The sequence below is a fragment of the Homalodisca vitripennis genome, chromosome 1, assembly GCF_021130785.1.
Source record: "Homalodisca vitripennis isolate AUS2020 chromosome 1, UT_GWSS_2.1, whole genome shotgun sequence".
NCBI lineage: Eukaryota > Metazoa > Arthropoda > Insecta > Hemiptera > Cicadellidae > Homalodisca > Homalodisca vitripennis.
The window spans coordinates 55955436-55971071 of record NC_060207.1 but is presented as its reverse complement, the minus strand read 5'-3'; positions in this window follow the sequence as shown (position 1 = coordinate 55971071).

Sequence of the window (15636 nt, the reverse complement as noted above, 5' to 3'; positions counted from 1 at the left end):
ATAAAATATAGTTTTCTATTTTGAATACATGAATAGAGTATGATTCAATAGTGTAGTAAATTGTATTAACAGGGTTCACACAGATTTAGAAAGTTACAGAAAATCAGGAAAAGTCAAGAAATTTGTAAGGTCTGAGAGATCAGGGAAAATATATTAAAAAAGTAAAATATTCAGGGAAGTAATAAAATATTTTAATAGTTCACTCTTTTACAGGTTGCCAGAATCAAAATTGAAACTGGTTTAGTTCAAATTGTTTAAGTAAAATACCGAATTATGGGAAAAAAAGTTTAGTTTATCTAGTTATAGTCACCTAAGAATCCCTGTTTACATAAAAAGACTTATGATTTGTGTGTTGCAATACTAATTCAGGTATTTGAATGTTGGGTGTAGCTCCATCTTACCTTCCATTTATTGCAGTCTCTGGTATCTGACACTGTCTCAGACTTGACTCCTGGAATCTGGGAGTCATGTTTGTCTGAAGAGGTCCAAAGAAAGTTGGTGACGAAGAAGCTCAAAACGAATCTTTACATTATTTCAACATCAGGGACACCTACAAATAGGTGAAGTGGCAGTCTTATTGTTTCATCAGGTGCACAATTGAGTGCACTACGATGTTTCTGACACGATCTCTAAGCATGGTGGAGCAACCAAGTTTTCTACACATTACTTAGCTGTGGTAGGAAGGGTATTTGTTGTAGTATACTTACAATGAAACCGAGTTATGAAATTTTTAATTTGTAATATAGTTAAAAAATGAAATTTTTAATTCAATCTGGTTAAAAAGCATCTAAGGCCATATACCCTTTGTGTTGTTGTCAGCATATAAACTGGACATTATTGTTATTCTAAAATATTTGCCTCCTTGTATCTAAGTGCAGAAACAAACAAGTTAAATTTTATTATAACTTCCATTATTTCAGGCTTAATTTTTAGTTTTTGCTAATTTTCAAACTTGGGCACTCCAGTAATAACTTTTTATCTGAGAGTTTATTTAAATTCATTAACATATGTAATTCACTGCTAAGAGTAATAGGGTTGTATGTTGTAGGTTTTTGGTGGATAATCTATCCAATAAAAAATTATAAACATAATTTGTTAATTATATGAGCCAAATTAAATCAGTTTTTGAGTTGTAAGGCTGTGAGTAACACATAAACAGATCTAAAAAGGTTGTATGTAACCCTTTTACTCTTAATACATTTGAATTTTACCTCAAAAGGTTCTACTATGTAGGAAATCTTATTACATTTATTGTTATAGAATGATTAATGTTAAATGTCTGATTACCAAATTACCAAAACTATTACTGTGTAATTGAGTCAAGACTGAGGTGCACTCAAGAATTCTGCCATTAAAAACTCTTAGTACCTTACCATAATGGATTCTACATCTAAATGAGTCAAGAATGTACTTTTCATATATGCTTTTATATCATCAGTTTTAAAAAGGCTCTAGGTCCATGACATAAGAGTTGGTAAGAACAAGGAAGCAGAAAATTAGACAATATATTCAATTTCTTTGTTTAAAGTTTGCTTTTGATAATGGAAGGATTTTGAAGGAAACTGATTTTCCCAGACTTTAGCCATTGTTCAGTGATACAACACATACACATATAATTACATTTTACTAGATTATAAAGGACAACTGAGGATGTCAAACTATTTGAATAGTAGTTGAAAAACTACTCTCTTTAAAATCAAGAAGGGTGCATTAAACATCCAAGAATTTCCAGGAAATACAAGAAGTTGAAATCCTGGACTGACCATTTAAATGTGAGAGAATTATGTGAGACAAAATACTGAATTTTCAAAACACTGGATCAATAGTTCTCAATGACATTAAAAACTATATGTTTGATCTATTGTTGAAGTATGATATTTTTAATATGTGAATAAGCCACTAAGACCAACAGAGACTAGCAGCTCTCAGACTTCAGAAATCAGGCAAACCTGCAATAAAAAACTGGAAACAACTATTACTACATCCCCAACAGATACTAGCAGGTATCTAACATCAGGAATAAGGACAAACTTCTTACAAAAAAACTAAATTTTGGCAACAACTCCATACAGTCCAACAAAAACTATTACAGTGTCTCTTTAAAGATGGCTAAAGCCGTAAAACAATCACACAACACAAAAAGAACACTCAATGTACTTAGTAGTAAGAAATCATCATTATGTTCCAAAATAAGTCCAAAGGAGGAATCTTTTCAAAAATTCCTCTCAAAACACATTGATTTCTATAATCATGAACAGCTACAAACTTCTGAATAATAAAAAATAACTTATTATATGCCAATTATATATGATTGCCACTAGAAACGCGATCCATCAGTCCTACAATCAACAAACCTATGTCCCTCCTTAGCCAAAAGACATTCCACCACCACCACAAGTCCAAATTGAACGTCAAGTTAACCTCTCTATCAAATCCAGCAATATTTTAGAAAAAAGCCAATCTCAAAATCCTCCTGTTTAAATAACATAGCATCAGTGAAACAGAATATCAGAATATATGATATTATATGTCTGAGGTTTTTCATCAGAATAAAGAAAGAGTAAGTAAAAAAATCAAAAGACTGGAACATCAACTACATAAAAAACCCGCTGACATAGTGGTCTTATCTAACACGAAAACAGGACTAAAACAGCATATCATCAATCATATGAGGATCAGTAATTATGACATTATCTGTGCATATGGCAGAACAGAGCATATCAAGGGAGGAGTTGCTATATATAGACACAAGAAGTTTGCCACCAAAACTACCACTCTCAATCTGGAAAAATACAGTCTAGAAAATAATGGTTTGTGAGGTAACTGGAACTAAAATTAAAATAAGTAATAAAATAGACATAGTACATATATTAGGCTATTACAGACCACTGAATGCACATATGAGACTGCACTCCAAGTGTTAGACGACACCATAACTGAAGTCAAAACACACAACTCTTACATTATAATCACTGGAGATATCAACATAGATAACCTTACCAGTAACCGAGAACTAGGTGACTAAATGAACTGCTAGCTTCATTGACCTTAAGAGATTTGCCCTGCCGCCAACAAGAGTCACAGTCACCTCTAACTCTTCTGTTGACATTATATGCACTGACCTACCACCCAATAAACTAAATGTAGAAGTTTGTAAAACTGGCCTATCAGATCATACTGGTCAATATATCACAGTTGATCTTCCTAAAATATTTGACAATATAACATTTACAATATACAGGAATACATGTCTGAAGAATCGAAACAACCTAAAATGTATGTTAGCCACAGAAACTTTGGAGAATGTTACACAATTAAACAACATTGATAAAACACGATAATTTCTTGAACATCTTGACAAGGGCATTAGATCTTGCCTACCCATTCAAGATCAAGAGACAAAGCCACTCTAAACAGAAGTTTAACGTCACAGGAAGAATTGGCGATAAATCTGAAGGAAACCAGAAAAAGAAGGCCTATGATCTGAAACTCATGCAACTTAGGAAGGAAGCTAATGCATGCTACATATATCGAGCTAATAATAAAACAAAAGCAATCTGAGAACTTATAAATAGAGAAAGATCTGCTAAGAATCAATCAACATCAGACTTGATTCATTTAAAAATTTATGAAATAAAAGAAACAGACCTAAAAAAATGTTAAGAAAATCGCTGACCACCTTAACACCTTCTTCGTCAATATAGCAGAAAACACTCTAAAGCTACACCAAATATCGAATGACAACTTATTGTACAGTCCATGCTACAACATAGATACCACAATGACTGAAATGACTCCAACTGCAGCCAAAGAGATTAAAAATCTGTTCATTGAAAGTAAAATCTTATCGGGTTTGGACGAGATTTTATAAAATATCATAAGATTTTGCAAGGCTGAACTTCTGAAACCAAACTTTCACATCACTAATCTATGCTTATTTCCATAAGCAGAGCATATTTCTGTAAAACTTTGCCAAAATATTCCCTAAATATAAACAAGGAAACACAAATGAAACAACAAACTATCACCCTATTTCATTACTACCAACTGTATAAAAAATAATAGAGATCACTCTCTCTCTAGACTACTCACTCACCTACTACACAAAAAACTCCTATCCAATAATTAAAGTGGCTTCAGAAAAGGAAGATTTACATCAGTTACAATAATGAATGTTGTTGAATATAGTACGGATGATCTGGAAGAAGGCAACACCATCACTAGTATCTTTTTAGACTTGAGCAAAGCTTTTGACTGTCTTGGCCATAACCTCATCCTAGCCAAACTTCAAACTCTTGTCATCCAAAAGTCAGCCTTAAAATGGTTTGAGAGTTACTGAAGTGAAAGATACCGAGTTGTAGAGGTTAAACGGAGAAGAATTGAAGAGACCTGCACTGTCCAGTCTGAAAAACTACATATGACTCGAGGGGTCCCCCAAGGCTCCATCTTAGGACCAGTACTATATATTTTATTCACCAATAGCCTGCCAATATACTTGGAAAACTATACTAATTCAATCATGTATGCAGATGATACTGTATTACTCTCAGTGCAGAAGGGCACCATTCCTGTCCCCCTTCCTTTTTATTTCCGCCATCTTGTTTTTGTCTGCCGTGACGATTGCCATTGGCTAGTGCCCTCTGGACAGTCGTAGGTTGTTGGTAGACGAATGCAGGCGTATTGTGACCTGTATTCTGTAGATAAGTTTTAATGATTAGTGTTGCGTATAGTTTTTTATTAAGTGCATGTTTTTACAGTTAGTGAAGTTGACAAACAACATGGTGGTTGTGATTCCTGACTTAGGCGTGCTACAACGCTTTGGTATGATTTGTTTATTTTAACCTAGTTTGTAATTATGTATTAGGTTAGTTATTACCTGAAGAAGAGATCAGATTGCAGATCTCAAAACGTAGTGTTACTGATTTATTGTTTCACTGAACGATGGCAAACGTCCGGAAAAATTCTGTTTCCTTCACAATCCTTCCATCGTCAAAAATAACCTTCAAACAAAAGAATGCAGAAGGATGTTGAAGAACTAGAAATAAACTCCTATATATAATTCAATAAGGCTCAACATTATTTCTGGTCTTAAACAGTTTGAAAACTATACTACTCACTCAAAAAACTAACTGTTCGAAATACCTGATAATCACGAACCAGAATACATGAATTATTTACGAATAACAATAAATAATAGATTGACATGGACAAATCACATTGATAACTTATGCCTGATGCTTAATTTATCACTGTATGCTTTGATAAGGACCCATACAACAAGCACTCTTGAATCTCCCAAAATAGCATATTAAGCACTATATGAGTCATCTCAGGCATGGGATAGCAGCATGGGGGAGGCACAATCAATTTAACCTATTGAAAGTCCTCAAAATTCAAAAGAAAGCAATAGTACTGTTAATGGGCAAACCAGGACCTAGAGAAAGTTGCAGAGCTGCTTTTAAAGAATTGAATATACTGATTTTGAGACAGTGACTTCTCTATACGAGATTCTGGAAATGATATTGTACTGCTTATCAAGAGATATTCTTCGAAATGATGATCTCCATGAGCATTATATGAGACATGGTCAAGACTTCACACAGATAAGCCGAATTTGAGAAAAAAATACCAACCTATGCTAGGAAGAAACTCTTTAATCCTCTGCCAGAAGAAATCCAAGAAAAATCAAGACAGTCACATGAAAATGAAGACAGCAATAAAGAACTGGTTCTTGCAAAGAACCATCTACATAGTGGAAGAATTTTACTTGTGGATACAGACAACTTAACCAAGACCAACATGAACTTTTATATTTTGTAACTAAGTAAATTTTTATTAATTGACGTTACTTTAAAGATTACCAATGAAAATTTCTAATTTCTAAGTTAATAAAACTAATTATGCTTAATCTGTCAATTAAATCAGTTTATGTATTTTGTTCACACAGTCTTGTAGTTTAATAAACCACTTGACTTTACTATGAAAAGTGTATCACTATGGGTATGTAATAACCATAACAGTCATGTGTGGCCTGATGAGAATCCTCATGAGATTGAACACTCTTAAAGCAATTAGGAATAATTTATAACTGTTAGTCAGTAATAGGAACTATTTTCCAATATTATTTTTATATTTGGGACAATACGATACAACTAAACATAATAGTTGGTAATATGAAAACACTAGTTTACTTTAAAGTCAATATTGTAGTAAATTCAGTCAATATAAGTTAAAATAACATTTTATTGAGTGAGAAAATGTCAATATAACCATTAGAACTTAGGTAATACGGTTGTAATACAATTCTATAAAATGTAGTCCACATTTTCTTATCTGATACATTTAGTCTTTTCAGTGCATTTTAAAGTCACAGCTTGTTCAAATATTCGTGTTGTTTAATATACAGGGTTGCACTAACCATTCCTATAATTATGTATCATAATGACTGTTACTTTACTAGTTATGTATTGAGTCCATCTGTTTTTGAGATAGTTCAATTGACCAATAAAATATCTGTGATCATGTATATGTCCTTGGATCGAGAACACCAACAACAATAAAAATATATGATTTCACATCTGACCATGAAACCTTTGGATTTGAAGGTAGTGTTCCAAAAATAATATTGGAAAAGAGTTATTACTGATAAACTAGTTTCCTCATGAGATTGTTACTTACTAATTTCAACTAATTCTATGTTAATGTGTGGGCTGGAATAGTTGATGAATTGATTGGACCATACATCTTACGAAATATTCTGAACGAACCAACTTACATAGCTTTTTTTTAGGGACATCTTACCTGAGTTATTAGAGCATGTTCTTCTTGAAGTAAGACAGACAATGTGGTTTCAGCATGATGTAGCACCAACCTATTTTGTTGTTAATATCTTAATGAAGTATAGGTGATCGTTGGATTGGACGTGGTGGTCCTGTCCACGACCTCTTGCCTAGAGAAAGTTAATATTTTGCATGGTTGTCTACCTCAGTATAATAAGGGTTTCTGCTACGATTCATGAGTTTATCTTAAACGTGCATGAGTTAATATATTTTCCCAAAAACTCACATACAGACAGATAACTTCTGAGCTAAGGTAGTTAGTACATGTTATGTATTATTTGTTAGATTTTACATGCTGAACAACATTGTAAATGTTGAACAAATAGTTGTGAGACAACCTGCATATACAATGAAATGGTTGTGTAGATTATCTAGGACTAAACTGTACAGGTTTTTAAAAAACCTCTCCATATAAAACTATTAATACATAGTTTCAAAAACTTCATAGTCTTCACTATTGAAACTAGGAGGCAGTTAAACAGTAGTGTGATAAGTACTATCCGTGAGGTGAGTGAAGGAACTAGAAATGCGCCCGTAGATGTGTGAAGGGAGCAGCCCCTTCCCCCTCGTGGGATTCTGCTCGATATATATTAGCCCTTTAAAACATAAAGTTAAAAAAGAACGCTTGTAAAGTAATTAGCTTGAATGTGTGGTTTTTGTAAATTACATTGAAAGACGTTTATATTACGCGTCGAGTGAAAGGGTTTTCAGGCTTTCATGTTGCCGCGACTGTGGCGGCGCGGCGCCTGCTCAGCCGAACGGCAACTGCTATTCTGCCGGTAGCGGTGTTGCTACGATTATTCATAATTAGCGCGTTCGGGTGGCAGGATTCGCACCGCACTGTACGGCAAAACGCCTTGAAACTCGGTAAAACATGACACCAATCGTATATTTTATAACAAGGCAGGAGTACGCGCTGAGATTGCATGACAAATGTTAAGTCATGGCTCATTGCATTAAGACTACATGTGCTACTACGTCATATGTTAAAATATCGTGCTATTGTACTCAGCTTTTTACAAGTTTATTTATTCTGAGATTCTCTCGTTGACATCATGGCTACCCATAAGACATGTAGACATGTTCGCTGACAGAGTAACATGTACTCGAACTTGATGCTGCTTATTGGCTGAGCGTAAGTTATCACTCGTGGGACTGGCAAACATGTATTTTGTCTGCCTGTCCGCACTGTACACTGTACACTATACTCGTATATCTACAACAAACTGACCTATCGATTTGCAATTTAGCAAGGACCTCCATTTCTATTTGAGGAACACTGCGTTCGATTATGTCATTCTATGGGATTAGGCTCTATGGAAAATTTTATATTGGCTAACCACGATGGAAACGAGAAAATAGCAAAACGAAGTAATTTGTAAACAAGGCTAATTATCACAACACTTGGCTTTTATTATTTAAAACACTGATAGGAACCCAATTTAATGAACACAAATGTGAATGTATCATGTGTCCTATCTCTTGAGAGGCTGGAGACATTTAATTTTTTTCTGTGTATCTGTGTGTTTGTACGCTTGAGAAATAATTGTTCTATAGACTTAGGATGAAGCTTCATTTTTATACAATGTAGGAGTACACTACAAAACGTATCGCATAATACGCTTCGCTGAAGTTCATTGCAAAATTTCAAGTTTATACGTAATTTAATTATTGACAGAACAACATACAATCATATGGCAAAGAAACTTTTACAACCCACGACAAAGAAAAGAGAAATTGTGCAACCTACTGAGTGATAGGCTCTAACGACGCTCAGCTAAATCCCATGGTTGGAGGTGTAATATCGTACAACATATTGTCCATATAGAAATGAAGTTTTGTACAAAATTTTAAGTCTACATATGCACTCTGTCTCGAGATATTTACCATGTGATACATTCATACTTTTTCTCATTAAATTGGGTTTCATATCAATGTTTAAACAGTAAAAATCTCAAAACCAAGTCAGCATAAAATTATATTGGCCAATTAGACTACATGTGTTAATATTGTGATAGTAGAATCTCTTATTTGTACACTGAGTTTGTTTACAACATAATTTATTGTGCTGTTTTTTTGTTGCCGTCAGGGTTAAAAATAAGACCAATTTCAAAATATTCCCTAACGCTCAGTCAAATCCCATGGTGTCATATGCACCATAGTCGAACTCAGTCTTCCTCTTATAGAAATGAAGCTTCATGCACAATTTTGTTTATAGGTCAGTTAGCTTGTGAGATATCGTGCGGACAGACAGACATATATAGAGATAAAAAAGAAAATGCTAAGCCCCATGAATGCTTCACTAACGCTCAGGTAATGACATTTTTTCAATTTATTTAGTATCTCTTAATAAATGAAAATCTGTTTTATTGCAGCGACAATACTTACATTATTACATGGCAGACGTCATGTGTTTCTAAAATTTCTGACATCCATACAACAATACCCACTCATACATACAATTATACAATTACGCCTCTTTCAGTCATCGAAAAAGTAACCCACTTAGTACAGCGGAGATTCTAATTTGGCGGTCTCCCAGTCGAGTGCCTAAAATTCACCTGCATTATGGAATCCTTGAGATACCAAGAAGCGTTTAAGGCGAGTCTTTAACACCTTAGGCATTGGAGCATCTAATTGAATTGGGCAATCTGTCGAGGAAATAAACACCCGCTTGCGAGGGCAGGAGTTCATAAACCACCGTTCTGTATCTCCCAGTTCGGTAGTTTGCTCTCCCACGTGTTTCATACATGTGTATGTCTCGGATTATGGTTAAGGTACATTTATTCATACAAAATGGAGTTTTTTTTCCAATAAGTAGAGGCACGGTGGAGTCAACAGCTGCAATTTCTTGAAAAGTTCCCTGCACAACTCTCTTAATTTATTTCGGCGATTATTCAAATCGATTTTTTGGAGTCTGAATGCCCTTTGAAACTGTGTGTTTGCGCAAGCTTCACAAATGACCACTCCGTAGGCCAGATGAGCCAAATCAGGCTATAAACGCCGTAATCAGTACCTGACTCTGGCAGTAGCCTATTTGGCTAAAGACCTCAGAACAAAAATTCCTAAGCAGATTTTTGCGCAAACATAGTAAATACGTTCATTTCAAGTCAGCCCTGAATCAAGGTGCACTCCTAGAAATTTTGAAGAGCTGACTTCTTCCAGTTGGAGTCAGGAAACAAGACGGTAGGCCCACACTGGTTGCCCGCAGTGCTCAAGGCAAAATTCAAAACGTTGAGTTTGGGTGAAATTGAGACGTGGAAGTATTGGATACAGTTGCTGATTTCAACAAAAGCCTTTTGTTCCAAAACATTGCTGGACATTGCATTGGAAAAAAGAGTGGTATCATCGGTAAACTGCACTAATTTTTCCTGCAGAAGCGATGATTTTATATCGTTGGCGTAAATCAGGAAAAGCACAGGACTGGGAATGGATCCCTGAGGAACTCAATAACTTAGTTCTATTTTTTGAATAACTTATGAGACATCTGGAAAACTTGGGATCTGTGAGTTAGAAACGAGCTAAGCCATTTAAGAGGCACGCATCGAATGCCGTAAGACCCAAGTGTGTCAAGCTGTGTACCGTAGTCAACGCTGTCAGTTGCTTTGGACAGGTCTAACCACATACTTATTGTGTGGTGACGACACTGAACCTCCTCTTCAATCAAATTCAAATTCAATATTTTATTACCGTATACAATATATAATATATGGTAAAAGTCAGCCATGTAATATAACATTTTGCAATCATACCATAGTGTCACATTCGCACATACAAATTTTGCCTTCATTCACTTCAGCCACTTGCAAATTTACACCATCATCAACGCCAGGGTCTGTTTTCAGAATGGGTGGTCTCCCAGTTACGTGCCAAGAACTACCCGAAATTATAAATGTCATTGACGCTAAAAAGCGTTTAAAACGGGGTATTAACGCCTTAGACGTTTGTGCATTTTTAATGGAAACTGGCAATCTGTTGATAAAATGGACACCTGCTTGCGAAGGCAAACGTTCTGTGTTTTCCAGAACCGTAGTTGCCTCTGCCTATTGTCTCATATCCATGCACGTCACGGCCCCTCATCAGGGTACATTTGGACATACAGAATGAAATTGTTTCCAGGATATATAGGCAGGGCAGAGTCAACAGTTGCAAGTTTTTGAAGGCTGCTCTGCACAACTCTCTAAAATTTCATGTTGACAATGATTCGAATTGCTTTCTTTTGAAGTTTGAAGGCTCTCAAAAAATGATTGTTTGCACTAGAGCCCCGCAACACCAATCCGTAGATAAAGGTGTGAGTAAATCGGACCATAATATGCCGTCATCAGTACCTGATTCGGGCAGTATTTGACTAAAGACCTCATAACATAAATGCCTGAGGTTAATTTGGTACAAACTGAGTTGATGTGAGCATTCCATGTCAACCCTTGATCAAGGTGTATTCCAAGGAATTTAGTGGATTGTGTTTCTTCTAGAACGGAGTCTGCCAACATTATGGCAGGCTCACACCCAGAATCTCCACTCTGCAAAGAGAACTTACAAAATTGGATTTTGAGGCGTTTGTTGTGAGATTGAGACTTTGGAAGTGTTGGACACAGTTGTTCAGGTGCTCACGACTGCGTCTACCATCAATTTGCCCTTTCTGAAGCCCTATTAGGGCATCAGACAGCTGGTTGTGACTGAAAACTGTACTTACAAGTACATTAATCTAGTAAAAACTGCATTTTCGATAAACAAATTTTTTCCGATTTATCAAAAGGGCGGGAATAAGTTTGTTTCTTTTTTTTCTCCAGAGGTTTTGATATTTTCTCTTTCCAATATAATCCAAAAGCTGGCACCCAATGTGTAATAACCAAATTTAATTTTGTAAAAAACGTAGTTATCTTTAGTTTTATTTTTTTATTATTTTTGGCTCTTAAATACGCGCAGCTTTTAAAAGATTTATCTTTGTTCTCAATTTTTTCGAAACAGCAAACAGTGAATTTGGATTAAGTACCTCAAAAAACATACGGAACTGGTGTAAGACCTTCTACCTCATAATGTCCTGAATCAGGATTTTCGAGTTCCTAATGTTCCCATAGTAACCGCAACTCCTGCTTCAAAAATAATGCGTTTTGCAACAGGTATTTTTAAAAATTTACCTTACGGAAATTGAAACATAATTTTGATCATCAATGTCCATGAAACATGTTACAAGAACAAAGAATATTAAAGCAACTTTCAGACGTTCCCTTCTCGTTTGAAGAATAGATTGTTGGGGTAAACATTGTATTCAGCTGTGAATTGACTTATCAAGTGAAAGAAGGGATTAGAATTGTTGAGATTGTCAGAACAACTAAAGCGAAGTGGTTCTGAGAACAAATGGAAAGTGCAGAACTAATTTTAATTATCACAGAACAATGTTTGACTGTTAAACAATGCGGTTAAGGAGGAATGCGGAATGACGACTTGCTCTCTCGTTCTCCTTTTTGTGCTTATTAAATATTTGATTAATCCTTTGGCCATTTATAAGGGTGCTTTGTTCTCTTTGTGTGATCACCATTGCTCACCCTACAAGTTTTGTAACTTCCTAATTTTTATTGTCACAATTTATCATCTGTGCAAGCATTGTTTTACAAATGCTTGGAATTCGCAGGAACTGAAAGTAAAATGGAAATGATAGATAACGTGAGTTAAGCAAAACATTTTAAATTATAACTAACTAAAAAAAGTATTAAAAAAACAATTCTTTGAAAAACAATATTAAAATACTTTTTTAGAAGATTTTCATATAATTTAAACTCAATTTTTTAAATTATTTTACGTTGTATTAAAATATGATATTTTGCGATAAAAATAAAACATTTTTTTGACTTTAGAATTTTTTTAACATAAATAGAAAAAAACTGTACTGTATAAAAGAAAACAAAGTCAAATTTACTGTCCTATCTTTTAGGTGGTACTGGAAGCTAGTTGAGTAATAATTTAATTGAGTAAATCCAATTAGATGAAGGTTAATTTAAGAAAAGTCTCTCAGAATTTCAACACGGCTCACTAAATTTATAAGTAAGTGAGTGCAAACCAACTGAAATTGTTTTACTTGATTCTAGTATGGTGTTTTATTTCAAAACCAGAATAAAATTATTTTAGTTTGTGTGTGTTTTATCTGGTTTCAATAACTGCAAGATTGGTTCAGGTATTTAGTTTTACAGTTTGGCACGATCATTTATCTCACTATAACCTACTTTTGTAATGCAAATTAAAAAGCGTATATTTTCATTATTTTCAAAATATTGCTAATTTTAAAAAAACATTTCAAGCCATTTTATAAAAACTGATGGAAGTACAAAATGTTTTCAAACGACATACATTAGCTAATTATCAGATATGACTGTTAGCACCTCAATTTATTGTAAATGTTTGTACGATTAACTGAAAAAATGCTTTTTTATTGTTGAAGTAAACATAAGTCGAAATCTAATTACTTTAATTGTGATAGGAGCTTTACATTTTTTTAGGTTGTTTATCACCAGATCATAACAAATGCGGTCATAAACTGTTAGTATTTTGGGATCTAGTTTTTGAATTACTTGACTGGTTTTTAATTTAATCATTTTTCATGAAATTCTGGCTGAGAATTTTTTTTAAAAGGCCGCTATTTTTAACGCAGTGGAAAATATATAATTTCTTTCCGTAACTTTTATTATACTAATATGCAGTAAACATTCATGTCAAATTAATAAAGCAGTTTTAGAATTATGAATGTTTCAATGAAAAACTTACATAGACACAGACACACATAACTCAAGACAAGACAAGACCATTTTTATGGCATTTCTTGTAATAATTATACTTTGATCAAACAAATAATCTGGCAAAATTGAGTAATTTTTGGACTCCCTATTTATACAGAACCAACTAGCTGATTAAAAACAAAAATATAAATAACATAATACTTAATCAAATATCAACGTGTAAATACTCACATTTCTTTGCGTGTTGTATGTAAAAAAAAAAAAAAAAAAAAAAAAAAAAAAACTGCAAATACTCAGCTAAATGGATTTATAGCAGTATTTCGTGGTTTATGTAACAAATTCCATCAGTTAAATATCGAGGAATGAGTATCAGCCACAAGGAACAAGTAAAGTAAGTTTAAAATGCTGGAGAGAGGAGAGGGAGGTTAGTGGAGCGCTGCAGAAAGTTTGGCAGTGAACGTTGTGTGCTCTCGTGCTTGCTGGTACATTAACAGTTTGCTTTTGTTCGAGCCGATAGGTGAATGAGGATATAATCATAAGTAAGTTATATTAATCTCTTATTTATTTAAATCTTACATATATATAGTTGTATTACTACAAGTATCTTGATCTTATTCAACATAGTACGATCTAGTTAATTAATTTTTTCAATAATACTTTTAAATAAATTACGATTATCTGTTTTTTTTTTTTTTTTTACATGTTTTATAAAATAATATTTCAACAGGAAATAAATCTATATTATTTATATATAAATTTATATCAGTACTTCTCTATTTCACACCGTTCTAATTTTAAAATTATCGTTTAAGATAAGATGGATTTTATAAAAATGATGTATGTAACACATTAAATTAAGTACAGGAGTAAATTATGGATAGAGAAAATATTATGGAAACAGTATTTTCCAGCTCTGCCAATAAAGATCTGCTGATTAAGTGATACGCTTGGAGGGGTGGTTCAGTAGTATATTTTCAGTTTTGAAAGTGTTTAAAGGCTGTGAAATTCTTTTTAATTAAGAAAGAAATGGGAAAGAATGTGAGGGCAATAAAAAAGGGAGCAGGGAATTATAATGAGGCAGTCAAATGCTTGGGCTTTAAACTTAACTGTTTTATGTTCTCCCTGGGGGTTGTTCAGCGCAGGCACAAACTTTGTAAATGTGATTCAGTCTCGTTTCTTACATCTGGTCACTGCCTTCAATGTAAGTAGTTATAATGATACATTAAACTGTTGTTTGTCAGTACGTATGAAAAAACTTAAGTCAGTTTTATTTTTATCGTTGAGTTCCAGGGGTCGAGCCATAAAACCTATCTGTTGGGATGTAAGATACGTTTAGTATTTCAGTGAGTTGGAAAGTGAATAATCTCTTTCAGCTTCTTTTTTCTATTCTTTTAAGTTAATTTTCAGCTAGTGTGCAGTTAGAGAATATTTTCTTCAATTATTTTACTTAACTATCCGAGATTTTAAATCTTAATGTTATATATTGCATTCAAAACCCTTAAAATACTAAAAAAATAAAAATAATAGTTAAATTAAATATGGGAAGAAAAAACTGAAACATCTTAAACATACATGGAATAAACATGCAACTATCAACTTTATTTAAATCATTTAATTTAATTTAAAATTATCAGTTTAAATAATGTAAAACTGCCTATGTAATGAAAGGGCAATAGGATTTCTGACATTTGTCACGTTATAACATACGAAAAGCATAACACTATGTTTTGAGAATTGAAATCTATCCTCACTTTAAAATAATAATGTAAGCTAAATTAAAGTCTTTTCTCTCAAGAAATTGATAAATTGAACTAACTTCTTGAAAGGCAGAAATTCGCTCATTACAAAGTGAATTCTATAGGCTTTTAGCTAGAAACTAATACAAGAGGAAACTTAAGCTTCTAGAAATGTACATGCGATTGTGCTGCCCATAGAAGCCAGGAAATTTAAATACTAGTAGAATCGAAAACAAAATAAACCGTAGATAGTCTAAGAACATGGGATATGGAAGTCAAGATGAATGTTTAATCAGAGATTCAGAACCTGAAGGGATAGAAGCATACCTT